The following is a 24689-nucleotide window of genomic DNA, read 5'->3' as shown; positions in this document are numbered from 1 at the left end:
CCTAGTTCTAGTTTCACCCATCATCGGGAACATCTTCCCCGCATCCACCCGATCCAACCCCTTCACAATCTTATATGTTTCAATAAGATCGCCTCTCATTCTTCTGAACTCCAATGAGTAGAGTCCCAATCTACTCAACCTCTCCTCATATGTCCATCCCCTCATCCCCGGGATTAACTGAGTGAACCTTCTTTGTACTGACTCGAGAGCAAGTATGTCCTTTCTTAAGTATGGACACCAAAACTGTACGCAGTATTCCAGGTGCGGTCTCACCAATACCTTGTACAACTGAAGCAATACCTCCCTATTTTTATATTCTACCCCTCTAGCAATGAAAGCCAACATTCCATTGGCTTTCTTAATCACTTGCTGCACCTGCATACTAACCTTTTGCGTTTCGTGCAACAGGACCCCCAGATCCCTTTGTACTTCAGTACTTTCCAGTTTCTTGCCATTAAGATAATAACTTGCTCTACGATTTTTCCTGCCAAAGTGCATAACCTCACACTTTCCAGTATTGTATTCCATCTGCCAAATCTCTGCCCACTTACTTAGCCTGTCTATGTCCCCTTGCAGGTTTTTTATGTCCTCCTCACTCACTACTTTCCCTCCCATCTTAGTATCATCTGCAAACTTTGATATGTTACACTCGGTCCCCTCCTCCAAATCATTAATATAGATTGTAAAGAGTTGGGGACCCAGCACTGACCCCTGCGGAACACCACTAGTTACTGATTGCCAGTCTGAGAATGAACCATTTATCCCAACTCTCTGCCTTCTGTTAGATAGCCAATCCTCTATCCATGCCAGAATATTACCCCCAATCCCGTGATTTTTTATCTTAAGCAATAATCTTTTGTGTGGCACCTTGTCAAATGCCTTTTGGAAGTCTAAATACACTACGTCCACTGGTTCCCCTTTATCCACCCTATATGTTACTTCCTCAAAGAACTCCAGCAAATTTGTCAAACATGACTTCCCCTTCATTTGTCTTATTAAACTATGATTATCCAAATGTCCTGTTACTGTCTCCTTAATAATGGACTCCAAAATGTTACCTACCACAGATGTTAGGCTAACTGGTCTATAGTTTCCAGCCTTCTGTCTACTGCCCTTTTTAAATAAGGGTGTTACATTAGCAGTTTTCCAGTCTGCCGGGACCTTTGCCGAGTCCAGGGAGTTTTGGAAAATTATTACCAATGCATCCACAATCCCTACCACCACTTCCCTCCTGTAATACAGACACACTCCCAGGGACCTCCTGTAATACAGACACTCTCCCGTGGGCCTCCTGTAATACAGACACACTCCCATAGATCTCCTGTAATACAGACACACTCCCATAGACCTCCTGTAATACAGACACACTCACATGGACCTCCTGTAATACAGACACACTCACATGGACCTCCTGTAATACAGACACACTCACATGGACCTCCTGTAATACAGACACACTCACATGGACCTCCTGTAATACAGACACACTCAAATGGACCTCCTATAATACAGACACACTCACATGGACCTCCTGTAAATACAGACACACTCCCATAGACCTCCTGTAATACAGATACACTCCCATGGACCTCCTGTAAATACAGACACACTCCCATGGACCTCCTGTAATACAGACACACTCCCATGGACCTCCTGTAAATACAGACACACTCCCATAGACCTCCTGTAATACAGACACACTCCCAGGGACGTCCTGTAATATAGACACACTCACATGGACCTCCTGTAATACAAACACACTCCCATGGACCCCCTGTAATACAGACACACTCCCATAGACCTCCTGTAATACACACACACTCCCATAGACCTCCTGTAATACAGACACACTCCCATAGACCTCCTGTAATACACACACACTCCCAGGGATCTCCTGTAATACAGACACACTCCCGTAGACCTCCTGTAATACAGACACACTCCCATAGACCTCCTGTAATACACACACACTCCCATGGACCCCCTGTAATACAGACACACTCACATGGACCTCCTGTAATACAGACACACTCTCAGGGACCTCCTGTAAATACAGACACACTCCCATAGACCTCCTGTAATACAGACACACTCCCATAGACCTCCTGTAATACACACACACTCCCAGGGATCTCCTGTAATACAGACACACTCCCGTAGACCTCCTGTAATACAGACACACTCCCATGGACCTCCTGTAATATAGACACACTCCCAGGGACCTCCTGTAAATACAGACACACTCCCAGGGACCTCCTGTAATACAGACACACTCACATGGACCTTCTGTAATACAGACACACTCACATGGACCTCCTGTAATACAGACACACTCCCATGGACCTCCTGTAATACAGACACACTCTCAGGGACCTCCTGTAATACAGACACACTCCCAGGGAAACAGTGTTAAATAGCTGTACAAAACCTTTCCGCCATAGAAGTAACATGTTAGTAAGCTAAGAAATATAGGAAAATGTAGAGTACAGAAATAGTCAGACAAGCTACTGTGGTACTGTTGTCCTGACGCAATAGACAGAAATCTAATGATCTCTCAGCATAAAAAATAACATTCAAAACCAATCACAAATCAAAATTGCAGCTCTAGAATTGCAGCCGCTGTATAACAGGTTATTCTATAATCACACTGAGCTGGAGGGTCATCTGAGGTTATTAAAAATGGGACTTCATTATTGAAAGCACGAGAGTGAAAGACTGTCCGATTGCAATTGACATTCCACATCTGAAAGCCTGGGCAGCCCTTTAATATTTGCTCTCTGCAATCTGTCCTTTATTCTGCACTTAATGCAATTTTGGAAATGCCACCTAATGACAGTCTGTGCTGTGATCAGAGTCTTTTTGTGCTTTGTAATGAACACCCAGTGCTCCGACAGACGGAGAGCTCATTTCTTGTGCACGTCGAGAAGCACCTGGAGATTATAAGACACATTTGAATGGAGACTTACTTTTATCAAGTGGATTCTGTCTCTTCCCTCTCCCAGCAATTGCACCTCATGGAAACAGCCAGCTGATCAAAGGAGCTGTCAGCACCCGCTGTTCATGACAGTCGGCCATCATCCCGCATTTTGTTTGTAAGTATACAAAAGCCTTGTGCACAGTGTACACTTCCAGCAAGTATAATGCAACAACAACTCTGTATCTACTCTGCCGAATCTCTACAACAGGGTAGATACATCTACCCTGCTAGTTACATCCTCAAAAAACTCTCATAGATTTGTCAAACACCATTTCCCCTTCATAAAACCATGTTGACTCTGCCTAATCAGATTATGATTTTCAAAGTGCCCTGATGTCGGGTACGGTCGTCCTGACCCAATAGACAGAAATCTAACAATCTCGTGGAGCTCTTAATTCAAAACCAATCACAAATTGTATTTATATAGCTCCCTTAATGTAGTGAGACATCCCAAGGCGCTTCACAGGAGAGTTATCAGACAAAAATTTGACACCGTACCACGTAAGGAGATATTGGGGGGGAAATTCAGTTGGTTTGCGCCTCCCATTAGCGCCTTAAGAGGGCGCTAATGGGGCGCAAAGCAACTGGTGCCCGGGCGCGGCGATGTTTGCGCCGCTCGCGAAATTAACTAGACATTTTGCGGCGGCGCTAAACACTACCGCCACGATCTCCTGTGCCGGCAGATCGTGACGTCAGTCAAGTGTGCAACGCCCCATTAGCGCCCTGGACCGGATATTGAGTGGCGCCCCCTGCCTTACCGCCTGCCGTTAGCAACGACAGGTTGAGGGAAGCATTATGCTATCAGAAAGGGACTAGGGGAGCGCTATTTAAAGGCGACCGCTTCCTGCCTTTTTTTGTTGGTGACATTTTTGCACCACGCATTCTGAGAGAGAGGGAGAGACTTCTAGAGAGATTCAACGCTGTGTGAAGGAGTTTTGGGTACTGAGCAGCACTTTGCAGGTTCATTTTGATTTGCCCTTCCTTGTATCGATTTAGAAGAGACCATGGGGGCTGCACTCTGAGCTCTTTCCCTGGGCCTCTCCATTGTTCTTTCCAGCAGATTTGATATACAGGTCTCTCCAGGCCGAGATTCAAGGCTGCAATGAGCAGGGTGTGGATGGAGAGCAAAATCAACCCTCCCCTTTAAGAACTGGCCGGCGCCAGTGTGTCTGTGTTCCATTGCTGACTGACATCACATGAGCTTCGCCAGCGCTCTGAGGTAGCGCCTCGCTCCTCGGCCTTTGCGCCTTAAGACAGGTGTGAAGTGCCTGATTTAGCGCTCCAATCACCTCCAGGGGCGATAAAAGCCAAGTTTTCCGTTGGAGGCGATAATTAGCGCCAGGCGCTAAACTTTGCGCACGGCCGATAATGGCGCCCCAAATGGGGCGATACTGAATTTTTCCCCCATTAGGACAGTTGACTAAATGCTTGGTCAAAGAGGTAGGGTTTAAGGAGCGTCTTAAAGAAGGAGAGGTAGAGAGGCGGAGAGGTTTAGGGAGGGTGTTCAAGATCTTAGGGCCCAGGCAGCTGAAGGCACGGCCGCCCACGATGGAGCGGTTAAAATCATGGATGTGCAAGAGGCCAGAATTGGAGGTGAGCAGTCTTCTGCCACACCTTCAGCACCCTTTCTGTTACTCTTAACCAGCCCAGATTTATTCTAATCTAGGCAAATGCACTCAGCCAGTAATTTTTCCCACAAGGTGGTTGGAATACAAAGGTGAGGGAGCGATGCTTCAGTTATACAGAACCTTGGTCAGACCCCACCTGGAGTACTGTGTTTAGATTTGAGCACCAACCTCAGGAAAGAAAGATAGGTCTTGGAGGTGTGCGGTGCGTGTTCATCAGAATGACACTGGGGCTGAAGGGGTTAAATTCTGAGGCGAGGTTGCATAAACTTGGTTTGTTTTCCCTTGAGTTTGGAAGGTTGAGGGGGTGATCTGATCAAGGTCTTTAAACCGATGAAGAGATTCGACAGGGTAGACAGGGAGAAACTATTTCCTCTGGCGGGGGAAATCCAGAAGAAGGCATAATCTTAAAAGTAGAGCTAGGCCATCGAGGGGTGAAATCAGGAAGCACTTTTTCTCACCAATGGCAATGATATGTTCCCTCAGCAAGTGCAGCATGCCTCCAGTACGCTGAGCCATTTGGGCACCTAACATTGGCGAAGAAATAAAACTGGCCCTCATATTCCAACTTGGGCCCAACCAACCACAACTGATCCTTGACATTTCTTACATTCCTATCTATTCCTATTATTACAAGTATCAGCGCAGCACAGTATTTATGGAAGGATACTGTGATTACACACATTAGCACTTCTCCAAGCAAGCACCCCATTCAAATTCACTGTGTTATAGATGTCACAGGAAAGGACGTCAATTGGAATCTTTTGTCACGACGTCACTGCCGTCAATTAAAAGACACAAAGGGGGCGATCTTGCCAGCCCTGGGGAGGCGGGACTGCCGGGAAAATGGCAGAATCTGGGGGCGGGTGCCCATCCCGCCCCCAACCCGCCTCCGTGCCATTTTCCCAGGAGGCGGGTAGCCGACCCGCGCCCGGTCCCGTCTCCTTGGAGACAGGAAGAGGATTACAGCCACTTAACTGCCTGTTAACAGGTAGTTAACAGGCAGTTAAGAGGATTATCCCCATTTTTCCAGCAGAGGAGTGGGCTTCCCGACGTCGGGAAATCCCCGCCATGGTCACCGAGACGAGCAGTGGGTCTTCAGGGGTCGGAGGGGTGCAAAAGTGCGCTGTGGAGTTGAGTGATGGGTGCAAGTGTGGAGAGGTAAGTATGTGAGGTGCGTGGAAAGTGTTAGAAAATGTTTACTTACCTTTGTTTCTTCCTGCAGGCTTCAACAGTTGGGGATGCGGAGACTCTCGCATCTCACCGGCAGAGATTACAGTTGGCTGCTACATTCTCCAATGCAACATTCAACTAATTTCTGCTAAAGAAAGAGGTTGGATGTCATCTTCCAAAATTCTATAGATTCTGGAACAGTTCCTGCAGATTGGAGGGTAGCAAATGTAACCCCGCTATTTAAGAAAGGAGGGAGAGAGAAAACGGAGAACTACAGACCTGTTAGCCTCACATCAGTAGTTGGGAAAATGCTGGAATCTATTATAAAGGATGCAATAACTGGGCACTTAGAAACTAATAGTAAGATTGGGCAGAGTCAACATGGTTTATGAAAGGGAAATCCTGTTTAACAAACCTATTGGAGTTCTTTGAGGATGTAACTAATGGAGTAGACATGGGGGAACCGGTAGATGTGGTGTATTTGGATTTTCAGCAGACCTTCGATAAGGTCCCACACAAGAGGTTGGTGAACAAAATTAGGGCACATGGAATTGGGGGTAATATACTAGCATGGATTGAGAATTGGTTAACAGACAGAAAACAGAGAGTAGGGATAAACGGATCTTTTTCAGGAATGCAGGCTGTGACTAGTAGGGTACCGCAAGGATCGGTGCTTGGACCCCAGCTATTCACAATCTATATCAATGATTTGGATGAGGGGGCTAAATGTAACATTTCCAAATTTGCTGATGATACAAAGCTAGGTGGCAGTGACAGTTGCGAAGAGGATGTGAAGAGGCTTCAAGGGGATCTCGACAGGCTCAGTGAATGGGCGAGAACATGGCAGATGGAATATAATGTGGATAAATGTGAAGTTATCCACTTTGGTAGAAAAAACAGAAAGGCAGAGTATTTCCTAAATGGTGAAAGATTGGGGAATGCAGATGCTCAAAGGGACCTGGGTGTCCTTGTACATGAAAGTGAATGTGCAGGTGCAGCAAGCCATTAGGAAGGGAAATGGTATGCTGGCCTTCATTACAAGAGGATTTGAGTACAGGAGTAAAGAAGTCTTACTCCAATTATATAGGGCCTTGGTGAGACCACACCTGGAGTACTGTGTACAATTTTGGTCTCCTTACCTAAGGAAGGATATACTTGCCATAGAGGGAGTGCAACGAAGGTTCACGAGATTGATTCGTGGGATGGCGGGACTGTCATATGAGAAGAGATTGAGTAAACTAGGCCTGTATTCTCTTGAATTCAGAAGAATGAGAGGGGACCTCATTGAAGCATACAAAATTATTACAGGGCTTGATAGGGTGGATGATGGGAGAATGTTTCTCTTGGCTGGGGAGTCTTGAACCAGGGGCCACAGCCTCAGGATAAAGGATAGGTCATTCAGGACTGAGATGAGAAGAAATTTCTAGTAAGGGCATCAAGGGATATGGTGATAGGGCCGGTGAATGGAGTTGAGGCAGAAGATCAGCCATGATCCCATTGAATGGCGGAGCAGGCTCGAGGGGCCGAATGGCCGACTCCTGCTCCTATTTCTTATGTTTTTATGTTCTTGTGAGTCTTGAATACAAGAACTCATCAAACAACAGAGAATGTCAGTGTTTGACAACTTCACAGAGCTGTCAAACGATGACATTTCATCTGTCAAAAATTTTTGACAGATGAATTGTCATACGCTGACGTTCTCTGTAACCGGCTTCCCCTTAATCGGCCTGCTGAGCCCGCTGGGCGGGCTTAACAAGGTCAATCAAGGGAAAATAGCGTGGGTTGGCCACAAGTCGATGGAGGGGGGACTAAAACCCGACAAGCAGCAGTCCCGCCTCCAATGTGCCCCTATTGACAAAATCGCCCCCAAACTGTTTCAGCTATTCACAGTTGAATATCAAGTGGCTTATATATTGATCTCACAAAATTGCGCAAAAGGTAGAGGCAATGTATAGGCAGGAGTAGGCCAGGTGGAATAAAACCCTAATGATTGTAGCAACTTTAATGAGTATTTCTCAATATTAAAACCCTTCAGTTAAAAACTGCAGAGTGAGAAGTCTCTGAAAGGTGACACAGGGCGATTAAAAACTGATGAAGAGACATTAATTCACTAACAGTCTATGAGAGCAAGACATGTTAGGGCACAGGACCAGATGGTCAGAAGACAGACTTAATACAACAGAGGAATAGAGGAAATGATCAGAACAGACAAGATAGTGAAGAACAGACCTCAGACAGAACAATGGACAAGGGATAGATAATATAGCAAAATACTGCGGATGCTGGAAATCCGAAATAACAACAGAAAATGCTGAAGGGTTTCGACCTGAAACGTTGACTCTATTTCTCTCTCCACGGATGTTGCCTGGCCTGCTGAGTTTTTCCAGCATTTTCTGTTGTTATGTAAGGGATAGATAATGTTGCGCAGTCGCACTGAAAAGAATTACAAAATAAACGTCACTTTACGAGGTGATCTGAAGGGCTATTGTAATCACGTGTAACTACACATCGGTAGAACGTGTTGATTGCATCATGTTAGTAGGACGATAAATCCTATAAAAGATACAAGACACGACGGGATAGATTTTCATTAAGCTGTCGGGAAGGAGGCGGGACTACAACTTTCGGGTTTTAGTCCCGCCTACATCGACGTTCGGCCAATCCACGTGATTTTCCCTTGATTGACCTTGTTAAGCCCGCCCAGTGGGCTCAGCAGGCCAATTAAGGGCCACCCGGCAACAGGTGACGTCACAGACTGAAATTTCATCTGTCAAGAGGTCTTGACAGATGAAATATCAGTGTTTCACAGCTGTTTGAAGCTGTCAAACACTGACAGTCTGACTTCTAACCTGAGTCCTTCAACACAGACTCAGTTAGAAGTCTCACCGGCAATGAAAGCTGAAGGCTCTCACTTTTGACAGATCGCAGCCATTTTGCTTTCAGTGCCGGCTGAGTGATGGACTCCCGAAACCTAGAGGAAGAAAGGCTGTTAAGGTAAGTACAGGTAATTTAAACTTCTTTACACACTTTAGACACACCAAACACACTTACCTTTGCACTCATGCACCCATCACTCACCTGTACACCGACATCTCGACCCCTCCAAGTCCTTCAACCCGACGGCTCGCCTGCTCTAACCTGGCGTGGTTTGGAGCCGTCGGGAATCCCACACGACACCCCTCAAAATAGGGATTAGGCTAAAAACTGCCTGTTAACTACCCGTTAACAGGCAGTTAATTGGCACTAATCCCTTCCCGCCACGGGTCGGCAGGTCCCAGTGTGGGGCGGGTACCCGCCTACCCTGAAACTTACGTGGAGGCGGGTTTTGGGCGGGATGGTGTCGGGACCCCCGAAATCGGGATTTTCCCCCCTCACACGCCTGAAACCCCGCCTGACGGCTCCAGGAAAATCGGGGCCGACGGCTCCGTTGGGACTTCGGTCTAGTCTGGCCAAGATGCACTTGAAGCGAGCGAGGAGTCCGAGCTTGCGACTTTCTTGCTGTGTCCTCTGCGCGTGAGTTACTGTAGGTACCAGTCTCATGGGCACTGCATGTAATGGGCTGCGTTGCGTTTTGTGATTTGTGTATTAATCAGGCGTCTCAGTGTTTCCTAGTTCTCGAGCTTGGTTAAGAGGGTGTTTGGATACGGATTAACCTGTAAAAGCCCAACGCTGTATAATGAAAGGGCCTGGATACGTATTATCCAGTTAACAGCAAAAACCCAACACAATGCACAAAAGGAAATTGGAGGAAAGCTTAGATCAAACCTAGCTGAAGAACCTGAAGAGGCTTGTGTGCGGAGAAGCTGACTACTAATCAGTCATCAAAGAACACCTAGAAATGATCACAACTTGTGCTGAAGTGGGGATTGGGATCGCACATACAGCTCATGCTGGTCTACAAGAATTAAATATCACCCGCAGCTGCAATCACTTGGATTCACAACACCTACGCAAGCTCTTGGTTGTAAAAGCAAAATCCTGATCCTACCCTGAAAGCACTCATCAAAACAAACATCTGTAGATTACTTTCTCTTTCATCAATGGTGAATTCGTGCCCGAGGTACAGTCAGTCTCAATACAGAATCATCTAAGCATCTTAGATGTAGATACTTTAAACACAAAACTTTCTTTGTAAGTTTGGTGAGGGTCAGACTGCCTGTTTAATATCAGGGTGCGATCCCTGCTAAACAAAAGGGCATAACTCCCTGTTTAAAATAAGGGTTACACTCCCTGTTTATTAAGACAGTGAAATAGTTTTTTGGCGCTGGCTCGAAATGGGGGATAACAAATTGGTAACACATTTTACACCCTGCCCAATTTGGAACCCGTGCTGTACCTGCCCTGGGAGTGTTTGATGGGGCAGTGTGGAGGGAGCTTTACTCTGTATCTAACTTGTGCTGTAGCTGCCCTGGGAGTGTTTGATGTAAAGGTGTAGAGGGATCTTTACTCTGTATCTAACCTGTAGTGTATGTAACGTTCCACCTTTAAGAGAACTATTTTAAGGGTTGCACTACTTTATCTTGGCTGCTGTATACTGTAATACCGGTGGTGACCACACCGGTATATAAGTGCTGTGTAATGATTTATTGGGCAGTTCCGCCCTGACCTTCAACTAGTAAAGTCCTGTTAAAGTTTACTCTTGTGGTCTGTGTAGTAATTCGCAATATAACACACAGACTTAACAATGGCGACGAGTACGATCTTACCCTGCGGCAGAGATACATCCAAGGCAGTTTAACGGGCGTCGAGAGGAGGCATCCGCCCTCATCATTCTGCTGAGAAAAGACTCGGGTCTGCAGAGCAAAGGAAGAAGGAAGAATTCTGACACGAAGCCTTCCATCATCAACAGGCAGTGATCGTCCCTTCTATCACGGTGGTGGGTGAGCCGATCAGCGACGAGAAGCAAGTCAGCCACGTTGACTGTGAGTAGGGGAGAAAAAAAAACAAAAAACGGAGGATATAAGGGCGGAGAACTCGACCACGGCTGGGGAAAGGAGCCAGACAGAAGTCGGGGCCAGAAGCGCTGAGACTGGGGCAGCGTAAGGCACGGAAGCCGCGGTGCAGGCAAATGCAGCCGGTGTGAGAGACCGGGCTGCAAGCGGGCTGGGAGACGCAACAGCGTCGAGAGCAAGCTCGACCGCGACCGGTAAAAAAAAAAAAAAGGCCGGGCAGCTACCGAGGCCGCGAGGCGCAGCGACCGAGAACCGCTTGCGCGGGAGAAAATTAAAAAAAAAATAGAAAAAACACCGCGGAGAACCCAGCCGCAGCCGGTGGGGGGAAAGGACCGGACTGCAAGAGGGGCTGGGAGGCACAATTGAAAACCGCTGGGGAGGGCGGACGCAGCAATACGGCAATCGCCGTTACAGCCAGCGGGAGAGACAGAGCCTGAGCGAGCGGGAGAGACAGAGCCCGAGCGAGGGAGACCGAGACTGAGCAAACGCGGGAAGCCGCCATTTTCGGAGGCGGGGAAGAAGACAAGCATGGGAAACCGCCATTTTGAAAGTAGGCGGGGAAGAAGACAAGCGCGGGAAACCGCCATTTTGTAAAAAAAAAAATAAATAAAATAATTCTTTTGTTCTCAAGAAGATCGCGAGGATGCCTAAGCGTGGTAACATCAATGATTTCGACCCCGATGTTGAAGATTGGGCCACGTATGTAGAACGCATAGAGGTATATTGTAAGGCAAATAAAATATCAGATGAAGATAAAGCACTAACCTTACTAAACTCAATGGGTGCGAAGACATACGGGCTATTGAAGCATCTTCTATCACCAGCTAAACCGGCGGATCAGACTTTCGCTAATATTGTTGCTGTCCTGAAGAATCATTTGAACCCCACACCGCTGATGTTAGCGGAACGATTTAAATTTTATGCGAGAACGCAACTGAAAGAGGAAAGCAACGCGGAGTATTTAATTGAACTGCGCAAGCTAGCGAATTACTGTCAGTTTGGGGAAAGCCTGACAGAGGCACTGAGAGACAAATTCGTGTGTGGATTGTCGAAAGAAGGAACACAAAAGCGGTTGCTTGAAGAGAATGATCTTACACTTGATAAGGCCGTCACTATTGCAGCATCACACGAAGCCGCAGCGAGAGGCACCGCGGAAATGCAGCTGAAGGCAGAGGTACTCAGCGTAGATCAAATGGCTTCGGGTACAACGAAATGTTATCGTTGTGGGAAGACAACACACGATAAGAACCAATGCTGGTTTAAAAACCAGGAATGTAGAAAATGTGGCAAGCTTGGTCACATAGCTAAAGTATGCCGGTCAGGAAAGAAGACCAGCAACAAAAAGTCACCGCAGAAAAAGTACAGAAAGGTACATAAGGTGGCTGAGAAGAGCTCGGATGAACAGAATTCGGATTCAGACTCCAACAGCAAGGAACTGGGTAGTCTGAGAATTCACAATGTGAGTAAGGAAGCTGACCGACAAACTATCTGGGTCACACTGCAGATTGCAGAAGTCCAAGTGAAGATGGAATTGGACACCGGATCGGCGTTGACGGTCATGAATAAGCAAGATTACAAAAAGTTATTCAAACATATTCCCCTACGGGATACGGAGATAGTATTGCAGACATACACGGGGCAAAAAGTATACCCCATCGGAAAGATAAAAGTCAAGGTGATACACAAGGGCAAAGAACACCAAGGAATGGACTTATATGTACTACCTGAGGGAGGTCCACCACTTCTGGGACGGGAGTGGATCAGGAAAATAAATATGGACTGACACTCCCTAAACGCAATAACGGTAGATTCCAGACAGAAAGATGTCAAACCTGAACGATTGTCCAGAATATTGGATGAGGCTAAAGAGGTGTTCCAACAGGGACTGGGAACACTGAGAGGAATTAAGGCAAAAATCAAGATTGCAGAACATGCAAACCCAAAATTTTTCAAAGCCAGACCGGTACCTTATGCGATACGACCTGCTGTGGAAGCTGAACTGGAAGGACTTGAACATTCAGGAGTACTGTCTAAGGTGGACTGGAGTGAGTGGGCCACGCCCATTGTTCCCGTCATGAAGCGTTCATCGAGTAACAAGCCTGGAGAACCGGGGAAGGTCCGCATCTGTGGAGACTTCAAGATCACAGTTAATCCGGTGCTTCACACGGTGCAATATCCGCTTCCGCGGATTGAGGATATCTTTGCTTCATTGTCTGGCGGGAAACACTTCACCAAGATAGACCTGGCGCAAGCGTACTTACAGATGGAAGTTGAGGAAGAGTCGCGCCAGTATCTCACAATCAACACGCACAGAGGCTTGTATCGATATAATATACTGGTTTTTGGAGTGGCTTCGGCTCCAGCAATTTGGCAGAGGGCCATGGAGCAGGTCTTACAGGGAATTCCAAGCACTCAGTGTTACTTGGACGATATCCTGATTACAGGAGAGGACGAGGAGGAACACCTTGCAAATTTGAAACTGGTGCTCACCAGGTTGAAGGAATATGGCCTTCGAGTTAATCGCCAGAAATGTGAGTTCTTTCAGAAACAGATCTCGTACTGTGGTCATGTCATTGACCAGGAGGGGCTGCACAAGTCACCTGACAAGATCGAAGCTGTTGTGAAGGCCCCCGCTCCGGAAAATGTATCCCAGTTGAGGTCGTTTCTAGGGTTGATTAACTATTACCATAAGTTTCTGCCAAATCTATCCACGGTGCTGCACCCGCTGAATGCTCTGTTGCAGAAAGAAGTACCATGGAAGTGGAGCGAGGACTGTAAGAAGGCCTTTCGCAAAAGCAAGGCATTGATCACCTCAGAGGAAGTGTTGGCTCACTTCAACCCAACGCTACCTATTCGTCTAGCTTGTGATGCTTCCCCTTATGGTATTGGAGCAGTACTCTCACACAAGTTGCCAAATGGCTCGGAAAGGCCAGTCGCATTTGCATCCAGATCATTGGCCTCCGCTGAGCGCAACTATGCTCAGATAGATAGGGAGGCTCTCAGCCTCGTGTGGGGAGTAAAGAAATTCAATCATTACCTACAGGGCAAGAAGTTTACACTGCTGACAGACCACCAGCCGTTGGTATCCATATTCAACCCTAAAAAGGGCGTTTCCATTATGACAGCGCAAAGGCTACAGAGGTGGTCCCTTTTCCTAGGGGCACACCAATATGACATAGAATACAAAGGAGCAAAACAGCATGGGAATGCTGACGGTTTATCGCGCCTACCGTTGCCAACGGTAGAAAAGGCGCCTACAGTGGACCCAGTGGAGATGTTCCACTCAACCATAGTGGAATGTCTACCAGTAACAAATTCTACGATCAAAAAGGAAACAAGAAATGACCCGACTCTCTCACGAGTCTACGATTTAACGGTGAAGGGATGGCCAGCACATGGCGAACCAATGTTGCCAGCATTTTCGCAAAGAAGAGAACAGCTGTCAGTGTGCCGAGGAACTTTGATGTGTGGATCCAGAGTGGTGATTCCACCCAAACTCCAGGATAAAGTGCTAAAGGAGCTTCACGAGGGGCATCTGGGTGGAGTGAAAATGAAGAACCTAGCCAGAGCGTTTGTGTGGTGGCCAGGTATCGATGGAGACATCGAAGAAATGACCAAGAGCTGTCTAGGATGCCAGAAGGTCCAAAACGCCCCACCACAAGCTCCTCTGCATCCATGGGAGTGGCCCTCATCTCCATGGCAAAGGGTACATATCGACTTTGCTGGTCCATTTATGGACTCAATGTTCTTAATCGCGGTGGATGCACACTCCAAGTGGCCGGAGGTAGTAAAGATGTCCTCCACCACCACGGAAAAAACCATCACAGTATTAAGGACCATATTTGCCATGAATGGGCTGCCGGAACAGATCTGTTCTGATAATGGACCGCAATTTGTGTCCGAAGAATTCAGGAAGTTCTTAAAAAACAATGGGGTTAAGCACTACACGTCCGCCCCATACCATCCTGCCACCAATGGATTAGCTGAAAGGTTTGTCCAGACCTTCAAGAAGGCCATAAAGGCCATGGGTAATGAAGACATAAATCTACAACATAAGGTAGATAACTTCTTGTTGGCGTACCGGAATGCAACACATGCGGTCACAAACCAAACTCCCGCCATGATGTTTTTCAATAGAAGACTAAGATGCCGGCTGGATTTGATCAAGCCAAACATCAGAAGGGACGTAGAGAACCGGCAATTTCAAGGCATGAATGAAAGGCCAACTAGAACCTTCCAGATAGGTCAACAAGTTTTGGCCCGGGACTACCGTACCGAGAAATGGCAGCCTGGAACTATTTGCAAGCGACTAGGACCGCTGATGTATACCGTGGACATTGGTGAAAGCATAATAAGGCGCCATGTTGACCAGATCATAGAGTCATCCGAAAAGGGCCAACCTACTCCACAACTCTATACGCCTAATGATGAAGCAGAGATACCCATAGTATCTACCTCCGATCCGGTAATACTGGAATCAGATGAACCTGACACTGGCATTCAAGCCGAATCGACCTTGCCAGAAGAACCTACTACACCACCGAAAACTACTACACCACCGAGGCGTTATCCGGACCGAGTCAGGAAGCCTCCAGAGAGACTGAATCTGTGAACTGTTTTTACATGAAGTTGTGTATATATGTTATGATGTTATGTTTAATGTGAATATATACTTGATGCGCTATCAATTCTAATAAAAGGCTAGGCAGAGTTCAGAACAACAGGCTTTTATTAACTACTGAATTGCACTTCAGACAGATCAGGACTATGCCTCTAGTGGACGACCGAATGCCAGGAGCTGCCATGCGGCCGCTCTTATACTCGGTAGCCCAGGGGCGGAGTCAGCTGAGGCATAGTCAGGCACAACAGTGAAACAAGAGTGAACGACAACAACAACAACAACAGTGAACACAGTGAGCTACAGTGGTTTACCACATTCACCCCTCGTTTAAAATTAAGTCCGGCGGGGTGAAGTGTATCAAAAGTTCGAGTAGGCGAGTCTGTCGGGCGGCCTCGTTTGCCGTCGAGATCTTCGTGGCGACGGTTGCGATGGTACAGCTTCCCACGACGCGTCTTGAGCGGGGTCCAGCACCGGCGTATCGTCCCCTTTGGTGTTGGGTGGGCGAGTGGGCTCCGGCTGGTCCTGGGGGCGCGGCATGCCGTCTACTGGGGTGGAATGGACAGGGGTGAGAATTGGGTCTACTGAATTTTGGGCCGTGTCGGAGGGGGTCGTGGTGGGGGGCAATGGTGGCGGGTCAGTGGACCCCGAGGGTGCCAGATCTCTAATGGAGACTGTGTCCTCCCGCCTGTCCGGGTATGCCACGTAGGCGTACTGGGGGTTGGCATGGAGGAGGTGAACCTTCTCTACCAGGGGAGCCGTTTTGTGGGACCTTACATGCTTCCTCAGCAGGACGGGCCCTGGGGACGTCAGCCAGTGTGGTAGTGAGTTACCGGATGTGGACCTCCGGGGAAAAACAAACATTCGCTCATGGGGGGTTGCGTTGGTGGCTGTACACAGCAGTGACCGGATGGAGTGGAGTGCATCGGGTAGGACATCCTGCCAACGGGAGGTCGGAAGGCCCCTAGATTTTAAGGCTAGGAGGGCCGCCTTCCAGACCGTCGCGTTCTCTCTTTCAACCTGTCCGTTCCCCCGGGGGTTGTAGCTGGTGGTCCGGCTTGAGGCAATACCTCTCATGAGCAGGTACTGACGGAGTTCGTCGCTCATGAAGGACGAGCCCCGGTCGCTATGAATATAGCTGGGAAAACCGAACAGAGCAAAGAGGTTGTGCAGGCATTTAATGACCGTAGCGGTGGTCGTGTCCGGGCAGGGGATGGCAAAAGGGAAACGGGAGTACTCATCAACTATGTTGAGGAAGTACACATTGCGGTCAGAGGAGGGGAGGGGCCCTTTAAAGTCGATACTCAGGCGCTCAAAAGGGCGGGTGGCCTTGATCAGGTTTGCTCTGTCAGGCCTATAGAAGCGCGGCTTGCACTCTGCACAGACTGGGCAGCTCCTGGTCATGGTCCTGACCTCCTCGATGGAGTAAGGCAGGTTGCGGCCCTTAATGAAATGGAAGAACCTGGTGACCCCCGGGTGGCAGAGGTCGTTGTGGAGGCCCCGTAGTCTATCGATCTGCGCGGTGGCGCATGTGCCTCGCGATAGAGCGTCTGAGGGTTCGTTGAGTTTCCCTGGCCGGTACAAGATGTCGTAATTGTAGGTGGAAAGTTCGATTCTCCACCTCAAAATCTTGTCATTTTTGATTTTACCCCTCTGCTTGTTGTTGAACATGAAAGCAACTGAACGCTGGTCAGTAAGCAGGGTAAATCGTTTTCCAGCCAGGTAGTGCCGCCAGTGGCGCACCGCCTCCACAATGGCCTGGGCCTCTTTTTCCACAGAGGAGTGTCTGAGTTCGGAGCCCTGGAGGGTTCGTGAAAAGAAGGCCACGGGTCTTCCCGCCTGGTTAAGGGTAGCGGCCAGGGCGAAGTCGGATGCATCGCTCTCCACCTGGAAGGGGATGGACTCGTCTACCGAGTGCATGGTGGCCTTGGCAATGTCATCTTTTATACGGTGAAAGGCTAAGTGGGCCTCCGCCGTCAGGGGGAAGGAAGTGGACTTGATAAGTGGACGGGCTTTGTCCGCATAATGAGGGACCCACTGGGCGTAATAGGAAAAGAAGCCCAGGCACCTTTTGAGGGCCTTGAGACAGTGGGGCAGGGGAAGTTCCATCAACGGGAGCATCCGGTCAGGGTCAGGACTGATGACTCCGTGTTTCACCACGCAACCAAGGATAGCGAGGCGGGCTGTGCGGAATATGCACTTTTCCTTGTTGTACGTGAGGTTTAGGAGTTGGGCCGTGCGGAGGAACTTATCAAGATTGGCGTCATGGTCCTGCAGGTCATGGCCGCAGATGGTCACGTTGTCTAGGTAGGGAAACGTGGCCTGTAACGCATTCTCGTCGACCATCCGGTCCATCTCCCTCTGGAAGACGGAGACAACGTTGGTGACGCCAAAAGGAACCCTGAGGAAGTGAAAAAGGCGGCCGTTTGCCTCGAAAGCTGTGTACTGGCGGTCCTCAGGGCGGATAGGGATTTGGTGGTATGCTGCCTTGAGGTCAATGGTCGAGAAAACGCGGTATTGCGCTATCTTGTTAACCATGTCGGCTATGCGGGGGAGGGGGTATGCGTCCAACTGGGTGTACTTGTTGATAGTCTGGCTGTAGTCGATGACTAGGCGCTGCTTGTTGCCAGTCTTAACGACTACCACCTGGGCTCGCCAGGGGCTGGTACTATCCTCAATAATCTCCTCTTTCAGGAGCCGCGTCACCTCAGATCTTATGAAGGATCTGTCCCCGGTGCTGTATCGCCTGCTCTTTGTGGCGATAGGCTTGCAGTCGTGGGTGAGGTTGGCGAACAGGGGGGGGGGTGTGATTTTGAGGGTGGAGAGACGACAGGTGGGGCGTGGCGGGCAATTTAAAAACTGCTGGTTGCAGACAGTGAGCGGGGGAAGAGGTCCACCGTATGTCAAGGTGACACTCTTAAAGTGACAATGAAAGTCCAACCCCAGTAGAACGGCAGCGCAGAGATGTGGCAGGACGAATAGCTTTACATTTTTATATACGGAGCCCTTCACCGAGAGGGTCACTACGCAGTAGCCGCCGACGTCTGCTGAGTGGGATTTCGAGGCCATGGAGATCCGATGGCGCGTTGGCCGGACCGAGAGAGAATAGCGCCGTACTGTATCAGGGTGTATGAAGCTCTCCGTGCTCCCGGAATCAAAAAGGCAAGTTGTGGCGCGGCCATTTACCTGGATGTCCATCGTGGACCTGGCTAGCTGATGGGGTCTGGATTGATCCAGCGTGATGGAGGCCGCTGTGGAGTCGGTAGCGTCGCTGTAGAACCCCGGTGAGGCGGCGGTGGGTGAGTCGGGGGCCCATTGGCAGAATGGCAGACAAGATGGCGGCGTCGGAGAGGAAGGACAAAATGGCGGCGCCCATGACGATCCCGATCCCCACGAGGCTGGAGGGAGGCAAGATGGCCGCTCCCACGAATCGCACGCGGCGCTGCTGGAGGTAGGGGTCTTCTGGCTTCTGCAGACGCCAGCGTAGTGTCCCTTCTTACCGCAGGCAGAGCAGACCGCGTTTTTCGCCGGGGCAGCGCGCCCTGGGGTGTTTGGTTTGGCCACAGAAATAACATTTCTGGCTCGGGCGGGACATCGCTGCAGCAGTTGAGGCCAGGGCCCGTGGCGGCGCTGCGTCCCAAGGTGGCGGCGGCTGCGGCATCCATGAGGCGGCCGCGCGGTCCGGGGAGTAGGCCTCCATGTTCCGGTGGGCTACGTCCAACGAGAGGGTGAGTGAAATCGCCTTCTTCAGGTCGAGCTCGCTACTTTCCAGCAGTCGCTGCCGTGTGTGAGTGGACCTGAGGCCCGCCACGAGGGCGTCCCGGATGAGCTCCTCCGTATGTTCCGTGGCTGTTACTTGCTTGCATTCGTAGGCTCGGCCGAGTTCCTTCAGCGCCCATATGTATGCTTCTGTGGGTTCCCCGGGCTGTTGTTTGCGAGACCCCAGGAGATGTCTTGCGTAAACATAGTTGACCGGGCGTGCGTATTGCTCCTTCAAGATGTCGATAGCCCCCTGGTAGCTCGTAGCGTCCCGGATAAGGGCAAAAGCTCGGTGGTTTACTTTAGAGTTCAGCACCCTGAGCTTGTCGGCATCGGCGGCGACGGTCTCGCCGGATGCAGTCAGAAAGGACTCAAAACAGTGCAGCCAGTGCGAGAACTTAGCAGTCGAGTCCGGTTCTTGCGGGTCGAGTTCCAGGCACTTGATCTTAAGAATCTGCAGCATCGTTTTTTTTTCAGTAGTTAATAAAATTGATGCGCTATCAATTCTAATAAAAGGCTAGGCAGAGTTCAGAACAACAGCCTTTTATTAACTACTGAATTGCACTTCAGACAGATCAGGACTATGCCTCTAGTGGACGACCGAATGCCAGGAGCTGCCATGCGGCCGCTCTTATACTCGGTAGCCCAGGGGCGGAGTCAGCTGAGGCATAGTCAGGCACAACAGTGAAACAAGAGTGAACGACAACAACAGTGAACACAGTGAACTACAGTGGTTTACCACAATACTGTTAACCTAAAAAGGGAGGATTGTAGTGTATGTAACGTTCCACCTTTAAGAGAACTATTTTAAGGGTTGCACTACTTTATCTTGGCTGCTGTATACTGTAATACCGGTGGTGACCACACCGGTATATAAGTGCTGTGTAATGATTTATTGGGCAGTTCCGCCCTGACCTTCAACTAGTAAAGTCCTGTTAAAGTTTACTCTCGTGGTCTGTGTAGTAATTCGCAATATAACACACAGACTTAACATAACCCGTGCTGTGTCTGCCCTGGGAGTGTTTGATGGGACAGTGTAGAGGGATCTTTACTCTGTATCTAACCCGTGCTGTGTCTGCCCTGGGAGTGTTTGATGGGACAGTGTAGAGGGAGCTTTACTCTGTATCTATCCCGTGCTGTACCTGCCCTGGGAGTAAGAACATAGGAACATAAGAAATAGGAGCAGGAGTAGGCCAATCGGCCCCTCGAGCCTGCTCCGCCATTCAATAAGATCATGGCTGATCTGATCCTAACCACCAATCCACTATCACAGAACCATCTCCTGAATCTAACAGAATTAGACACACAAAATAGGAGCAGGATCAGGCTACACGGCCCCTGGGCCCGCTCCGTTACCCACAGGGCCATGACTGATCCGAACCTAGACTCATGTCCAAATTCCTGCCCGCTCCCCGTAACCCTTAATTCCCTTTACTTCTAGGAAACTGTCTATTTCTGTTTTAAATTTATGTAATGATGTAGCTTCTACAGCTTTTTGGGGCAACATATTCCATGGACCTACCACCCTCTGAGTGAAGTAGTTCCTCCTCATCTCAGTTTTGAAAGAGCAGCCCCTTATTCTAAGACTATGCCCCCTAGTTCTAGTTTCACCCATCATCGGGAACATCTTCCCCGCATCCACCCGATCCAACCCCTTCACAATCTTATATGTTTCAATAAGATCGCCTCTCATTCTTCTGAACTCCAATGAGTAGAGTCCCAATCTACTCAACCTCTCCTCATATGTCCATCCCCTCATCCCCGGGATTAACCGAGTGAACCTTCTTTGTACTGACTCGAGAGCAAGTATGTCCTTTCTTAAGTATGGACACCAAAACTGTACGCAGTATTCCAGGTGCGGTCTCACCAATACCTTGTACAACTGAAGCAATACCTCCCTATTTTTATATTCTATCCCCCTAGCAATGAAAGCCAACATTCCATTGGCCTTCTTAATCACTTGCTGCACCTGCATACTAACCTTTTGAGTTTCGTGCACCAGGACCCCCAGATCCCTTTGTACTTCAGTACTTTCCAGTTTCTTGCCATTAAGATAATAACTTGCTCTACGATTTTTCCTGCCAAAGTGCATAACCTCACACTTTCCAGTATTGTATTCCATCTGCCAAATCTCTGCCCACTTACTTACTTAGCCTGTCTATGTCCTCTTGCAGGTTTTTTATGCCCTCCTCACTCACTACTTTCCCTCCCATCTTAGTATCATCTGCAAACTTTGATATGTTACACTCGGTCCCCTCCTCCAAATCGTTAATATAGATTGTAAAGAGTTGGGGACCCAGCACTGACTCCTGCGGAACACCACTAGTTACTGATTGCCAGTCTGAGAATGAACCATTTATCCCAACTCTCTGCCTTCTGTTAGATAGCCAATCCTCTATCCATGCCAGAATATTACCCCTAATCCCGTGATTTTTTATCTTAAGCAATAATCTTTTGTGTGGCACCTTGTCAAATGCCTTTTGGAAGTCTAAATACACTACGTCCACTGGTTCCCCTTTATCCACCCTAAATGTTACTTCCTCAAAGAACTCCAGCAAATTTGTCAAACATGACTTCCCCTTCATAAAACCATGCTGACTTTGTCCTATTAAATTATGATTATCCAAATGTCCTGTTACTGTCTCCTTAATAATGGACTCCAAAATTTTACCTACCACAGATGTTAGGCTAACCGGTCTATAGTTTCCAGCCTTCTGTCTGCTGCCCTTTTTAAATAAGGGTGTTACATTAGCAGTTTTCCAGTCTGCCGAGACCTTTGCCGAGTCCAGGGAGTTTTGGAAAATTATTACCAATGCATCCACAATCCCTACCGCCACTTCCCTCAAGACCCTAGGATGTAAGCCATCAGGTGCAGGTGATTTATCCGCCTTGAGTCCCATTATTTTACCGAGTACCACTTCCTTAGTGATTTTGATCGTGTTTAGCTCCTCCCCCCCTTTAGCCCCCTGTTTGTCCAGTGTTGGGATATTCTTAGTGTCTTCTACTGTAAAGACTGATATAAAATATTCATTCAGTGTTTTTGCCATCTCCATATTTCCCACCATTAATTTCCCGGTCTCATCCTCTAAGGGACCAACATTTACTTTAGCCACCCTTTTTCTTTTTATATAACTATAAAAACTCTTACTATCTGTTTTTATATTTTTTGCTAATTTACTTTCATAATCTATCTTCCCTTCCTTAATCAATCATTTTGTTATTTTTTGCTGTCTTTTAAAGTTTTCCCAATCCTCTATCCTCCCACTAGATTTGGCTACCTTATATGCCCTTGTTTTTAGTCGAATACTATCCTTAATTTCTTTACTTAGCCACGGATGGCTGTCTTTTCTTTTACACCCTTTTCTTCTCAGTGGAATATATATTTTTTGGAAGTTGTAAAATAACTCCTTAAATGTACACCACTGATCATGTATCGTCTTACCCTTTAATCTATTTTCCCAATCCACTCTACTCAATTCCGCTCTCATACCTTCATAGTCTCCTTTATTCAAGCTTAGCACGCTTGTTTGAGATCCAACCTTCTCACCCTCTAATTGAATATGGAATTCAACCATGTTATGGTCACTCATTCCAAGGGGATCCTTTACTAGGACATTTTTAATTAATCCTGTCTCGTTACACAGGACCAGATCTAAGGTTGCTTGCTCCCTGGTCGGTTCAGTTACATACTGCTCAAGAAACCCATCCCTAATACACTCAATGAACTCATCCTCAAGGCAGCCCTGCCCAATTTGATTTATCCAATTAATATGATAGTTAAAATCCCCCATAATTATAGATGTTCCCTTATTACAAGCCTCAACTATTCCCTGATTGATACTCCGTCCAACAGAGTTGCCACTGTTCGGAGGCCTATAGACTACGCCCACTAGTGTTTTTTTCCCCTTATTATTCCTTACCTCCACCCAAACTGTTTCATTATCCTGAGCTTTTGACCCAATATCATTTCTCTGTATTACAGTGATTCCTTCCTTTATTAACATAGCCACCCCACCTCCCCTTCCTTCCTGCCTGTCCTTCCTGATCGTTAAATAACCTGGTATGTTTAATTCCCAGGCATTGTCACCCTGCAGCCATGTGTTTGATGAGACAGTGTAGAGGGAGCTTTACTTTGTATCTAACCCGTGCTGTACCTGTCCTGGGAGTGTTTGATGGGACAGTGTAGAGGGAGCTTTACTCTGGCCTAGAAATTGGAACCTTTAGCCCCGGCCTTTAAGGCAGGTTTTGAAGAAAAAATGGCAGCCGCCTCGCTTCCGCCCACTTCCACTGTGGAACGCGGTGGCCGCCATATTGGGCAGGTCGGCTGTGCTGCCGCTGCCTGCGCTCGCCTCAAATGCTTTGACGGCCAAGAGCGTGACGTGAACCGGCGCGCGACGCCAAACTGATGCACGCTGAGCGATTTTTGGGACACCGCTGCTCCTTTTACCGCCCGCCCCAAAGCACACCCGCGCGTGCAGTGCGCTGCCGGCGCGCAGACCCGAGAGAAAGCGGCGGACTTCGATAGCTCTCTGGGGAGTCTTCAATCACTATGCAGAGTATGTGCAGCCCCACCGAACCCAGGCTCTGCGGCGGGTCTGCGTTCTTAACTGATCACCGTTTCAACTAATTTTGACATTGTTTGCGCTAGATGGTGTAATCTGAAATCTTATCACACATGTAACATGAGTTTTCATACCTGCCAAGTATTTGGAACCTCAAAAACTGCTAGAATGATTCCACCCGAATTGCACTCAATTAATCAGTTCATGATGACTTTTTTTGATTAATAATTGTACTTGACAAATTAGCTGGCTAAATATTTTAGAGTGTCAGCAGTTAAGTTAAATATAGATTTCAGCTAAACTGCAGGTTCAATTCATTAAAATCTGACAGATTAGTGTGTCTTTAGGCTTTGATTTATCTTGCACACCCTCTCTGTCAACCTACAAAACATGGGAAACATTGTGCTGCTGTATCATCAATCCCGATTTCTTGAGAACACCGCACTGATACTTCGGACCCGACCTTCGGCTGCCTGCTGATCTTACCGCCTGAGAGCGCGCGGTGCACGGGAGGCTCTGCACTGCGCTCATTTAGATCAGGCGGCAGCACCAGAATAACAGTGCCGCCTGCGCTCTTTTTACTGGCGGGAGTAACCTCAGCCCGCAGTGGCACCGCCCATTTTCAGACTTAATCGAACTTCTAGGCCATTGTCTTTAGCCCATGCTGCACCTGCCCTGGGAGTGTTTGATGGGACAGTGTAGAGGGAGCTTTACTCTGTATCTAACCCGTGCTGCACCTGCCCTGGGAGTGTTTGATGGGGCAGTGTAGAGGGAGCTTTACTCTGTATCTAACTCGTGCTGTACCTGCCCTGGGAGTGTTTGATGGGGACAGTGTAGAGGGAGCTTTACTCTGTATCTAACCCGTGCTGTACCTGCCCTGGGAGTGTTTGATGGGGCAGTGCAGAGGGTGCTTTACTCTATATCTAACCCATGCTGTACCTGCCCTGGGAGTGTTTGATGGGGCAGTGTAGAGGGAGCTTTACTCTGTATCTAACCCGTGCTGTACCTGCCCTGGGAGTGTTT

General features: G+C 48.3%; 1 protein-coding gene across 2 annotated transcripts in view; it reads right to left on the bottom strand.

Moving 5' to 3' along the window:
• Positions 1–24689, bottom strand: part of LOC147097912 (netrin receptor UNC5D-like) — a 743147-nt gene that overhangs the window by 129940 nt on the left and 588518 nt on the right. The gene's annotated exons all lie outside the window — the stretch shown is intronic.

The sequence above is a fragment of the Somniosus microcephalus genome, chromosome 30 (assembly GCF_052327205.1).
Source record: "Somniosus microcephalus isolate GS21.2 chromosome 30, FLI_Smic_1.0, whole genome shotgun sequence".
NCBI lineage: Eukaryota > Metazoa > Chordata > Chondrichthyes > Squaliformes > Somniosidae > Somniosus > Somniosus microcephalus.
The sequence above is the reverse complement of the archived record's forward strand: the minus strand, read 5'-3'. Positions and strand labels throughout refer to the sequence as shown.